Source organism: Tachysurus fulvidraco, chromosome 15 (assembly GCF_022655615.1).
Source record: "Tachysurus fulvidraco isolate hzauxx_2018 chromosome 15, HZAU_PFXX_2.0, whole genome shotgun sequence".
Taxonomy (NCBI): Eukaryota; Metazoa; Chordata; class Actinopteri; order Siluriformes; family Bagridae; genus Tachysurus; species Tachysurus fulvidraco.
The window spans coordinates 16932450-16943685 of NC_062532.1; the positions used below are offsets into that span (position 1 = coordinate 16932450).

General features: G+C 35.4%; 1 long non-coding RNA gene across 1 annotated transcript; it reads right to left on the reverse strand.

Moving 5' to 3' along the window:
• Positions 1-1952: 1952 nt before the first annotated feature.
• On the reverse strand, positions 1953-3860 carry LOC113638047. The gene is made up of 3 exons (XR_003439501.2): positions 3805-3860; positions 2532-2634; positions 1953-2120 (listed from the first exon to the last, which is right to left on the reverse strand). It is a non-coding gene; the product is annotated as an uncharacterized LOC113638047 (long non-coding RNA).
• Positions 3861-11236: the final 7376 nt, after the last annotated feature.

Below are 11236 nucleotides of genomic sequence, written 5' to 3' on the forward strand. Positions count from 1 at the left end.
CACACACACACACACACACACACACACACACACACACACACATACACACATACACACATACATATTACCAATTTCACGTCTGTGAATGTTATAGTGATTCTGCCTTCATGTGTATGTGCAAATTCCAGGTCTGAAATGCATCAAATGATTTCTGTCAGAAATCATGCTTCATATGGTGCATGAAAGCTCTTGATTTCATCCTTTACCACTCTGTTACAACAACACAAGGAGTAAAAGTGAGTGCTGATAAGACCTCAGGGAAAGCTGCTGTTATCAGGATGACCCACACATTCAACCCCGGCTACAGACAGACGCACCGCAGAAATGATTAAACTGCTGTGGTCATGTGTGTCAATGCAGTGAGATAATCAAAAATAATTTAGTATAGCTTTTAAAAAGCAAACGCAGAGTAACAAATGTCTTTTCTTTTGTTTCTGTTTGTATTGGCAGTGTGTGTGTGTGATTGTGACCCTGCTACAAACCATATAGCATTTTTAATGAGAACGAGAGAAAACATTTAGAGGCAAAATTCTCTCTGTTTATAAGTAGTAGAATTGTTCAGAAGAAATAGCATCATGATGGGTGACTATTGGAAAAACAGAACTCATATTATGTTACGTATTTGATTAAGTCTAAATGGATCCCAAGAGATTTTAATTGAATCAGTCAAGATGAAAATAATGGACAATAATAAAAGAGTATAGTAATGGAATAAATAATAGCAGTGACAGAAAGGAGAAAATATAATAATATTTAATAAGAGAATATATATATATATATATATATATATATATATATATTATTATATTACTAATAAATAATAAGTAGAATTATATATAAAAGATAAAAATAAATAAATAATACATAAAGCTATGTTTATTATTATTTTTAAATCATATATTTATGTCCTAGATATGGGCATCTTTATGTAAAAGTAAAGTATAGCTAAATAATAAAGTAAATAATAATAAATTATTATTTTCATAGACAGAAGTATTGTTAGCTAAAAAAAATATTTTATAGCTTATTTTATCTTTGATTCTTTTATTGATTAGTTCTTGCTTATAGCAAAATTTCTGGAATACATTACATGACAACACATATTCCAAAGGTGAGACAAAAACATTAGTAATTTTCATTTATTCTGTTGTATAAATAATGCCAGTATAACTGTAATCTGTTACTGACCTTGCAGTTCTCAGTGATGTCAGTGAAAGCTCTCTCAACAACAAAAATACATGATAATACAATAGATATGCTTTAGGAGCAATAATAATAATAATAATAATAATACTAATAATAATAATAATAATAATAATAATAGTGATAATAAATTAAGTAAATGTACAAACATCTAAATCAATAAAGTGAGTGTATCTACTGTACAGATAGTAGCTTAAAAATAAATAAACAAGCATAAATGTTTAAATATGAAACATTTATACATCCTTTTTTTTAATTGGCAGGTTTTTGTGATGTAAGTCATTCATTCATTCATTAATTCATTTTCTACCGCTTATCCGAACTTCTCGGGTCACGGGGAGCCTGTGCCTATCTCAGGTGTCATCGGGCATCAATGCAGGATACACCCTGGACAGAGTGCCAACCCATCACAGGGCACACACACACTCTCATTCACTCACACACTCACACACTACGGACAATTTTCCAGAGATGTCAATCAACCTACCATGCATGTCTTTTGGGGAGGAAACTGGAGTACCCGGAGGAAACCCCCGAGGCACAGGGAGAACATGCAAACTCCACACACACAAGGCAGAGGCAGCAATCGAACCCCAACCCTGGAGGTGTGAGTCAAACATGCTAACCACTAAGCCACCATGCCCCCCTGTGATGTAAGTCAAAAAATTTAAACATAAATCATGTTGGAGGTAAACTAATCCTTTTTATTGTGAGGAAGAACAAATAAAAACTAAAATGTCTATATAGAGTTAAGCACAGAATTAGAGAATGCGGAAGTGTTCATGCAGTAAGATCACTGGGTACATCTCGGGTATTGATAATGACGCATTAGCCACAATACTGATCACAATATAAAACATTGATGCTTACAAAGCACCACACAGCTTGGTTTGTCATTCCCTCGTTTGGAAGAACACCTGGAGGATAGAAGTTAGGAAATTAAATTAGAATTTAATCAGCTAAACTGTCACTTGCACTGTTTGCATAGTTTATCTGATATAAAACATCTGCATTTCATTATGGAGCATTGCAGAAGACCTAACGTGCACCAATAAGCTTGAAATATTCCATTACCTAGAAACAAGAGGGAAAAAAAGATCATTGTTACACTGGATTAAGATAATATCTCAAAGCAGATCCAGCTAGCTTCATTTTCTTAAGTGAAACATGAAGCCTAACGGTTAGAATGGATCAGATTCATACATGCCAAGTTGCATTGGTTACAATGACTGTGAACAAATGCATGTCTAATAGATTATAGTCTGTTTAAATTAGCCTCAGCAGAAAGGGCAAAAGCAACCTTCAGGTGGCTGCATTTAGCTACTTACCCTTAAAGGCCATTTACGCTTGATGTTGATGAGCACAGGTGAGACTTGATGCCTTGTCATGAAAAATGCTGATGGAAGTCAGTCATTCGGTTGGTCAGCTTGGCTGTGTAAGGTCAAAGATATAATAGGAAGTAATGTTTAATTCATGATGGCACAGATGCATGGCAGATGTTTTATGTCTGCCTTTTAAAGTGCTGGAAATAATGGGGGGAAATCATAAGCTATGAACTGTCAATCACCTCATCAGCCGTGCACTTTTATTTATGCTCATATAAAAGGCATTTACTATAAGAAAATATGAATATATTATCGGGTAGATATCAAGGTGAAAAATCTAACTTCTTAAAAACACAATAAAGATCACAATAAAAAATTATTTGTGGAAACATTTTGAAGTGTGTGTCCTTCCTAGGGTTAGAAAAAAATTTGGGGTTAAAAATTGAACCCTATCCAGCAGTCCTAAGGAGCCTGAGAGACATCTTGGCTTCATTTTAAATCCCTGTTACGACATCCAACCACACATATCCACAGTCAATGGTTGCAACATGCACGACAATGAATTTTTTGGAGTCCTGTTTCAACCCCATCATCCCTCCTGCTTATAACAAAACAGCTTCACAGAAATCCAGAAAAAAAATATCATAAGCTATGAAGAAGTCAAAAGCACCTAGAAGTCTATTTTAGACCTAATGCTCAAGTGATCTTTGTCCATTATAGAAAAATGGTGCAATTTCCCAGACAGGAAATCAAAGAATATAGCCAACATCACACCATTTCTTGTCTTGATGGTTCCAGTTCTGAGCAAATGGTCAGATTTTAAGTGCCGCAATTAGTAAGTCAAAATGAGTGGAACTGTTTCAAATTTTATAACACTGAAATTGAATTACTATGCAGCCATAACATAAGTATGAGTAGCTAATATGTCACATAGCAACTGAAGGTAAACAGCAGTCAAAACTTACAGTCACTGTACTAAAGTCTGTTTGTGTGAGAATTGATGATAAAACAGTTATTCAGGATTTTGCAAATTTTCTGATTACTTTTCTTTACATTTTCCTCATCAAAACCCCTCTTTGGTACATGTGCATCAAGCATGAGTTACAGCTATGATAGAAAGTAATTATGTTAAAAAAAATATTCAGTATAAGCATTTTGCACTGTATTTAGTTAAGCACACAGTGAGAATGCATTACCAAGTAATTAGACCTCGAACATAATTACTGACTTAAGTGCTATTCAGACATCAGAGTTACTTTACAGGTGAACTTTTTACCTGTGCAGAATCACATATACAGTATTATTGTAATAAGTCTGTCTGCTGTCTTGCCCTGCTGTTAATTGTTTGCCCCGCCCCCTCATTTGTTACCATGGACACTAATTGCACTCAATCTCTTCCCCAGGTGTTTTGTCTTTGTCTCTGATTGTCTCCGCTTTGTGATTGGTTCCTGTTTACTACATCTACTCTGTTTGTTCACTTCCCTGGTGTTAGGCATTGTTGGTATGTGGTGTGTTCATGTCCATGTTCCCGTTTCCTGTTTTGTTCCATGTTCTGCCTCGTGTTGCCTGCCTGTTCATTTGTGTTTTGGATTAAAACTTTAAACTGCAGTTGGATCCTCACTCGCCTTTGTCTCACCGTGCCTAACCGTGACAATTATAGTATACTGTAAATATTGGACTACGAATAAACACTACGAAGTCCAGCATGGAGGGGATACTGTTTTTTTATGGAGATTATGATTTAACTGGTCTGTTTTAACTTACAAACATAGATATTGATGTATATTTTGGACTTCTGAATCTGACCATTTGGAAATACGTGTATGGATTGAGCTGTCTTTATGATTTAGGTCTTTATGATCATAGCAGTAGGTCTTAGATACCAATCGAACAGTAAGGTTGAGGCTAAATAATATATTTTAGTATTCATCAGGAGTAATAAAGATGCCACACACTCTCTAATCTAGTTTAATGTGAAATCAGAGCAAGTAATTATCTTTAAAAAGTTCATCAACCACTTACTAATACAATTAGTGTTGTTCATAGAGTGTGAGGAGGTGTGATTAAAGGCGGGCATCCCCAGACATGTCAGCATAGGGCAAAGCAGACATCCTGGCAGCCCACAAACTGGATGATATCGTGACTAGACTTATTGCTCCCTCAGGAATGTGAAGAGTGCAAAAAGTCCTCCAACTCACTGACTCACTCAGAGCTAAAAGAAAAAAGACTTTAAACAGTTTATTAAATTGGATTTTTATGCATTCCATGGTAGCTGCAAACTAATGTGCAAACAACACTGGGAGAAACAAAGCCTCCTCAAAAGTGGGACTGAATTCATCTTAATCAGTTGAGTCACATCATTCATTTTGATCAGTGGGAAGAAAATAAAAATAAAGTAAAATAAAACCTCACCATTATATGTGGTATACTGGATTCTAAATGAGTTCGTTCATTCATTCATTCATTCATTTTCTACCGCTTATCCGAACTTCTCGGGTAACCTGTGCCTATCTCAGACTTTGGGCATTAAGGCAGGATACACCCTGGATGGAGTGCCAACCCATCGCAGGGCACACACACACACTCTCATTCACTCACACACTCCGGACACTTTTCCAGAGATGCCAATCAACCTACCATGCATGTCTTTGGACCGGGGGAGGAAACCAGAGTACCCGGAGGAAACCCCCAAGGCACGGGGAGAACATGCAAACTCCACACACACAAGGCGGGAATTGAATCTCCAACCCTGGAGGTGTAAGGCTAACGTGCTAACCACTAAGCCACCGTGCGCCCTTCTAAATAAGTTACAGATGATATTCTACATAGGTAGATACCACACATTTAGTACTGTTTTGTTGTATAGTATACAATTGTAGAAAATAAATTATATATAAATCCCACAATTCAGTGTCACACAGGAGAGGATAGGTTCATTTTTTAAGTCTGGTTTATTTTAAGGTTTCTTCCTCAAACAGTTTTTCCTTGATACTGAGGTCTCTAGCTTACACATTAGGTATCTAAATCCGGCTTTCTGTAAAGCTGCTTTGTGTGTCTGGTGTTAAAAGTGTTATAAATAAAGGTGAATTAAAAATGAACGGATTAGATCTACCTAAACCATCTCACTGGAGAATTCTCTGATGGTGATTTTTTGAACTACTAGACCTTTAGTATATATTTTAATTTATTTGAATATGTTTGGTTTACAATGAAATGAGTTTTTCAAGGTCAAACTATGCGTATTGAAATTTAGAAATGTGTCCTCAAAATGTTTAATTATATAAGATTTATTTATTTAATGAGACTTAAGTCATATTGAATTGTATTCTATTTATATCCTATTTGACCTTACATAATAATGTGGTTTTATGTGTTCAGGGACTTGAAAAGTTTTTTTTTCTGTATGTAGCATATTTTGAGCTTTTAATTTAATTTGCAGAACTTTTCAGTTTTGCTAGCTGGAATATAAACACGTTGATGTCCAAAATCTCAAAATGGCTTTTCAATCAGATTGAATATTAATATACAAAAGTGATGAAATCTGTTTCCTTTTTATTTATCAGTTAGTAAAGATTCACTTATCACTTGCACTAGATTCTCAGTTATCAGGTACATAAGTAGGGCGTTAAAGATTCCTTCTTGGTATTTACCTTCCATTACCGAGCCACTTTCTTTCCACTTTATTTCCTCATTCTCATCATAATCACATCAGCCAACTTAGGAATGATATAAAAAGCACAGAGCTGAACGCTTAGATAAATGAAAGAAGCCCGTTATAGGGCATTTCTCAAGGTTATGTATTTAGAGTAAAAGCTTTGGCAGTACCAGTGCTCCTCTAGTGAACCCATTAGACATGGCTGGTCCTGGGCTAGAGAAGGCTTCATATCTGGATGAATGCCTGAGCAGGAGAGGTGCCAGCAATCTCAATGACAAATACAAGGCCATCTGCTCAGCCTCTGCACACATTCTTTAACTTTCTACAACTTTGTTGTATATTAAGTAAGAAGCAGTAACAAATATGAATATTTTGACAAGAGGGAAATTGCTTCAATGATGTCTATGACTTTTTTCATCTTGGTACAAAAGAGTGTGACTCGATAAGAGATACCAAGGTTTCCAAACAAAATATATCAGAGTTAGAGGTTTCTAGAACCCTGCTATAGAAATATATAGTGATATATTCTCTCTAAAATGAAATTGAAATAACAAGGACGTATATCGAATGTGACCTAATACATACAATATTGCTTGCTTGAAAAAACAATCCATTCACCAGCATTACTATATATATATATTTTTTTATTTATTTTTATTTATATAGTACACTACATCACTATATTAGACCAGGTGCCTCAAATTTACACAAATTCATATAATGATTTCTTCAACACTTGAGCTATCACAAGTAATGTGTCACTGGGAGTGTGAAATAGCTTAGTTTCTTGAGCCATGCCCACCAGGTAGTTTTAAATCAAGTAACTTTACTTTTCCTTAAAGTTCACTTGTTGCCACAAAGACAAGCATATATAAAATTGTAGAAAAATACAGTGACAGTCTTTAAGTCTTTAAAAAACAAAAAAAACGCTTGAGAATATTAAATGAAACCTGAGAATATAGAATAGACACTCACGACCATAAATTCAGAACTGCTTAATCACATGCACAGACTTGCCGGATGATGACTTGATTTTTTAATTATTTTTCATTCTGTGTAAATTCCACAGACTGTAATGTGTGAAGATCCTTCGACGTCAGCTGTTCCTGAAATGCACCAACAACCATCTGGCACCGACAAACTTGCTACGGGCACTAACTCACGTATTTATTTCCCTATTCTGATGTTCAAAGTGTATATTAACTAAAGCTCTTGGCCTGTATGAACATGGTTGTATGCATTGTGCTTCTGTCACATGATAATCGCATGGATGATTATGTGAATAAGTGTTTCTAATAAAGTGGTTTGTGTGTAGAATACAGAATAGGCACCTGGACTGAAGGTATACAGTAAAGATAAAGTTATCTGAGTATAATCAGACAGTATTGTTTTATATATTTCCAGCATATCAGGGAAGCTGCTGTTTTATAAATTAAACACAAGATTTTTTTCGTAGAAATTCTTTACAGAAAGACAGCCTGTTATTTATTATATATTTTTATTCCAGAGTTGCTATGCATATATTTTATTGTTACTGTGATGTCTATTTTGGTTATTTTCACAGCTTCAATCTTCAACAGACTAAATGAGTAAGACCATTAATTTCTTACTGTTTGCACCCACAAGTGATCTTAATGGCAGTAAGTCTTTCATTGTTCTGTATACACAGCTTCTGGTTGTCTATGTCACATGATTGTCTATACTCTGCATGTCAGCAGCGTAGAAAAAGGTTTTTAAATGCAGCTTATATTACAGTAAACTGGTTTGGTGATATATGGATTTTTATTACAGCTTTCATGACACTCATTGGACAGTCATTACGCATGAAGTAAAGAAAGTGTTGTCTCACAAATCTAGAGTCTTTGTTGTTCTTGGGCATGTCTTGTGCTCCCATTATCCATTATGTGGTTCCCAAAATGTTGATAAGTGGAACTGCTATGCTAAATTACTCCTAGTGCTGGGGAATGGGGGAAAGAATAAATTATGCTTTAGCAATTGACAATTGTACATTCTACTTTAAGGTTCCTCCCAGAGAGACAGACGCTTTAGATGTAGAAGTAGAAAAGAGTCAATTACTCTGTGTGTGTGTGTGTGGGAGAGAGAGAGAGAGAGAGAGAGAGAGAGAGAGAGAGAGAGAGAGAGAGAGAGAGAGAGAGAGAGAGAGAGAGAGAGAGAGAGAGAGAGAGAGAGAGAGAGAGATGTGGTCTTGCAGATTTTGTTTTGTCTCCTTTGAGATGAATTCATTATGAAGCTAAAGAAACCCAGTGCTGAGGGCTGACTACATCTATGCACCATAGTCGTCAGTCTCATGAGGATCCCCCTTAGCTACAAATATGCCAAGATTAGTTTACTGGCCTCTGACAGAAGACCTTCAATGAGCACTAGCAGCTTGAAGTCTTCACTCTGTATAGTGTAAGGACAGTGTGAGGCATGTTGCCACAATATCGAGTATATCTAAAACCCACAAACTCCATTTAAAATGCTAGTGGCTTATCATGGGTCTGTTGCAACAGTCCAGCATCTACATCTACAAGCCAAGTAGAAATATCTATCAACCCTGACTTTCCAACTAAGCTGGAGAAGACACAGGTCAATATTTTTTTTAGCAAATAAAATATTTTCTATTACTTTCTGTTGTTTTTTGTCAAGTCCCTGAGATTCTTTGATCTCATGGCCAAATATCTGCACAAATAGAGAAGAAGAAACAGACTCACATTGAGAATAGTGCAGTACATTTATCTGGACATTGCCAGTAGATGTTTTCATCTGTTTCAAACAATCTATCACTTAAAAAAATAATAATTATTATAATAATAATAATTTTATTGGTGTTGATTTATGCTGCATTTCCAAACTTCAACATTCCCTACAGCATTCCCAAATTGAGAACAGGATAGAACTCATTTATTGATTTTCCTGTTTTAGTCTCTTTTAGTTTCTTGTCCTTGTGTTCCATGTGTTCAATAATGAGAAGGTTACGATAACCTAGAAGAGTTTATAACTAAGAGAGTATTTTTTTAAATTATGCCCAGGCAAAATCATAGTAGCGTAAATATGCTGTATGGTCGTTATAGCATCTTGTGTAATATTAAATGCTAACCAGAAAATAAGAGGAACAAAGAGTGGAATATTCCTTCATGTAAGAAGCAACTCTTGTTAACATTGAGGAGGAAAATGGAAGGTAAAATTCACTGGTTAGGAACAAAATATAGCTCCTAAGCAATCCATAAAGTTAAACTAGCTATAAAGTCATTAGCCAGAGCTCTTTTCAGTACATTTCAGATACTGTAAACAAAGGGTAACAGAATACTTTTCCTTCTCTCTTCAAGTTTGCACTTAGAGTGTTTTTATATAAGTAAATTTTAAAGCTTTACATGAAGTAGCAGCAGATTATATTTTTTGAGCTTTTTGTTTTCCATCGTTCCCAGAGATCTCTTAGATCTATCAACCAGATGCTTCTTGATATTCCTCAGTTACGCTTAAAAGATAAAGGAGCCCATGCATTTCCTATTGCTGGCCCAAAGCTGTGGACTAGAGTACCTTTTGTTTATTAGATCCTCGACCTCTGTGAACATGTTTAAATCCTGATTCAAGCCTTCTGCTTGGTTTGAGGTTGAGACTATTTTATTTTTCATTTTTGTATGGCACTTTGGTGCACTCTGTGGATTTTAAAGTGTTTTAGATTTGACAATTAAAAGTAAAACTTTATTTGAAAGATTAGGGAAATGAGCTTTGGGGACAAATAAAGCACTATCAAGGCCATAAACTAAGGAATTGAAAAAATATTCTGTAATTAGTAATTAGTATAGAAAATCATTTGGAGCTATAACCATCTCTTTTTCCGTAGTAGCTAAATTAGTGGTTTCATAGCTACTTGGAATTTATATAAAATCATGTTTACTTTCTTTATTCGGAATGAATTTTGCATGATTATTGACTGTAATCTTTTCCAGCCGTTTAAATATTATAGAAGGATTTGTTTCAATTAGTGTGCATGTGTGTGTGCATGCGTGTGTGTGTGCGTGTGTGTGTGCGTGTGTGCGTGCGTGTGTGTGTGTGTGTAATTTGCATGTGTATTCTTTTCTGTTTTGTGGTGTATATAATCTGTTTTTCATTCTTAAATCACGTATTAGAGAAGTTGCTGAGTGTTGTCGATGAATTTGGTCGACTATACAGATTTGATTTCAGTTTACTCCATTTGACATTGGACTAAGTATAATACAACCCATTACCTAAAATCAGCTTGACACCCCTGGTACAGCACATGTGTGAGTTGAGTTAATTAAATTCTTGCTCTCTGCTAACAGAGCAGTTTTTTTCCAGCTTCAGTGAACAGTACACTTTCTCCTCAAAACACTTTAATCTTCAGGAACTTTGGGGTCTCTGAAACAAAGGTACTCATTGTACAACACAAACAACACTCTCTTAAACAAAACATCTTATGTGGATTTTTTTTTTGTGCGTGTTTCTTGTGCTTTGTTTACCTATAGAAAAATCCCAGGAATAAGCCATTCATTTTCAAAATTCTCAATAACACTATTGTGTGTCAAACCTATCCAGTGTAATTTAGAAGCTTGTATTAGCCACAATTTCCAGGTAAGAGTATAATTATCCTAAACATGACATGAAGAAAAGCAGTTAAGCAAATAACTACCCATAAGGGAACAAAACTGCTGCCTGGGTTGTTCCCAGTATATAAAAAACAGGTGTTCACATAAAGCACATTTCACAATAAGTCTGCTATGTTTAACCGCCTTTCAGCTGGAACACTATATGACAGAGGGAGTTCAACAAATATTTCCTTCCCAGTAATTACCTTTGCAGGGCTCCGGGGTCATCTTTGTCTTTCTCTAGGACTGAATGCCACCTTGTTAAGGCGACTGAACTAATAACATTGTCAGGGATTTTGTCTATTAGGGTTAATTCTCTTTTCCCTGCGCAAAACCTTACAGGTGAGGCTACAGTGAATGGTACAATGAGAATCACTAGAAGTGCAACATTGGCCAATAAATCCTTAAAAGAAGCATCTGTGAGCAAAGCGATGCAATATCGC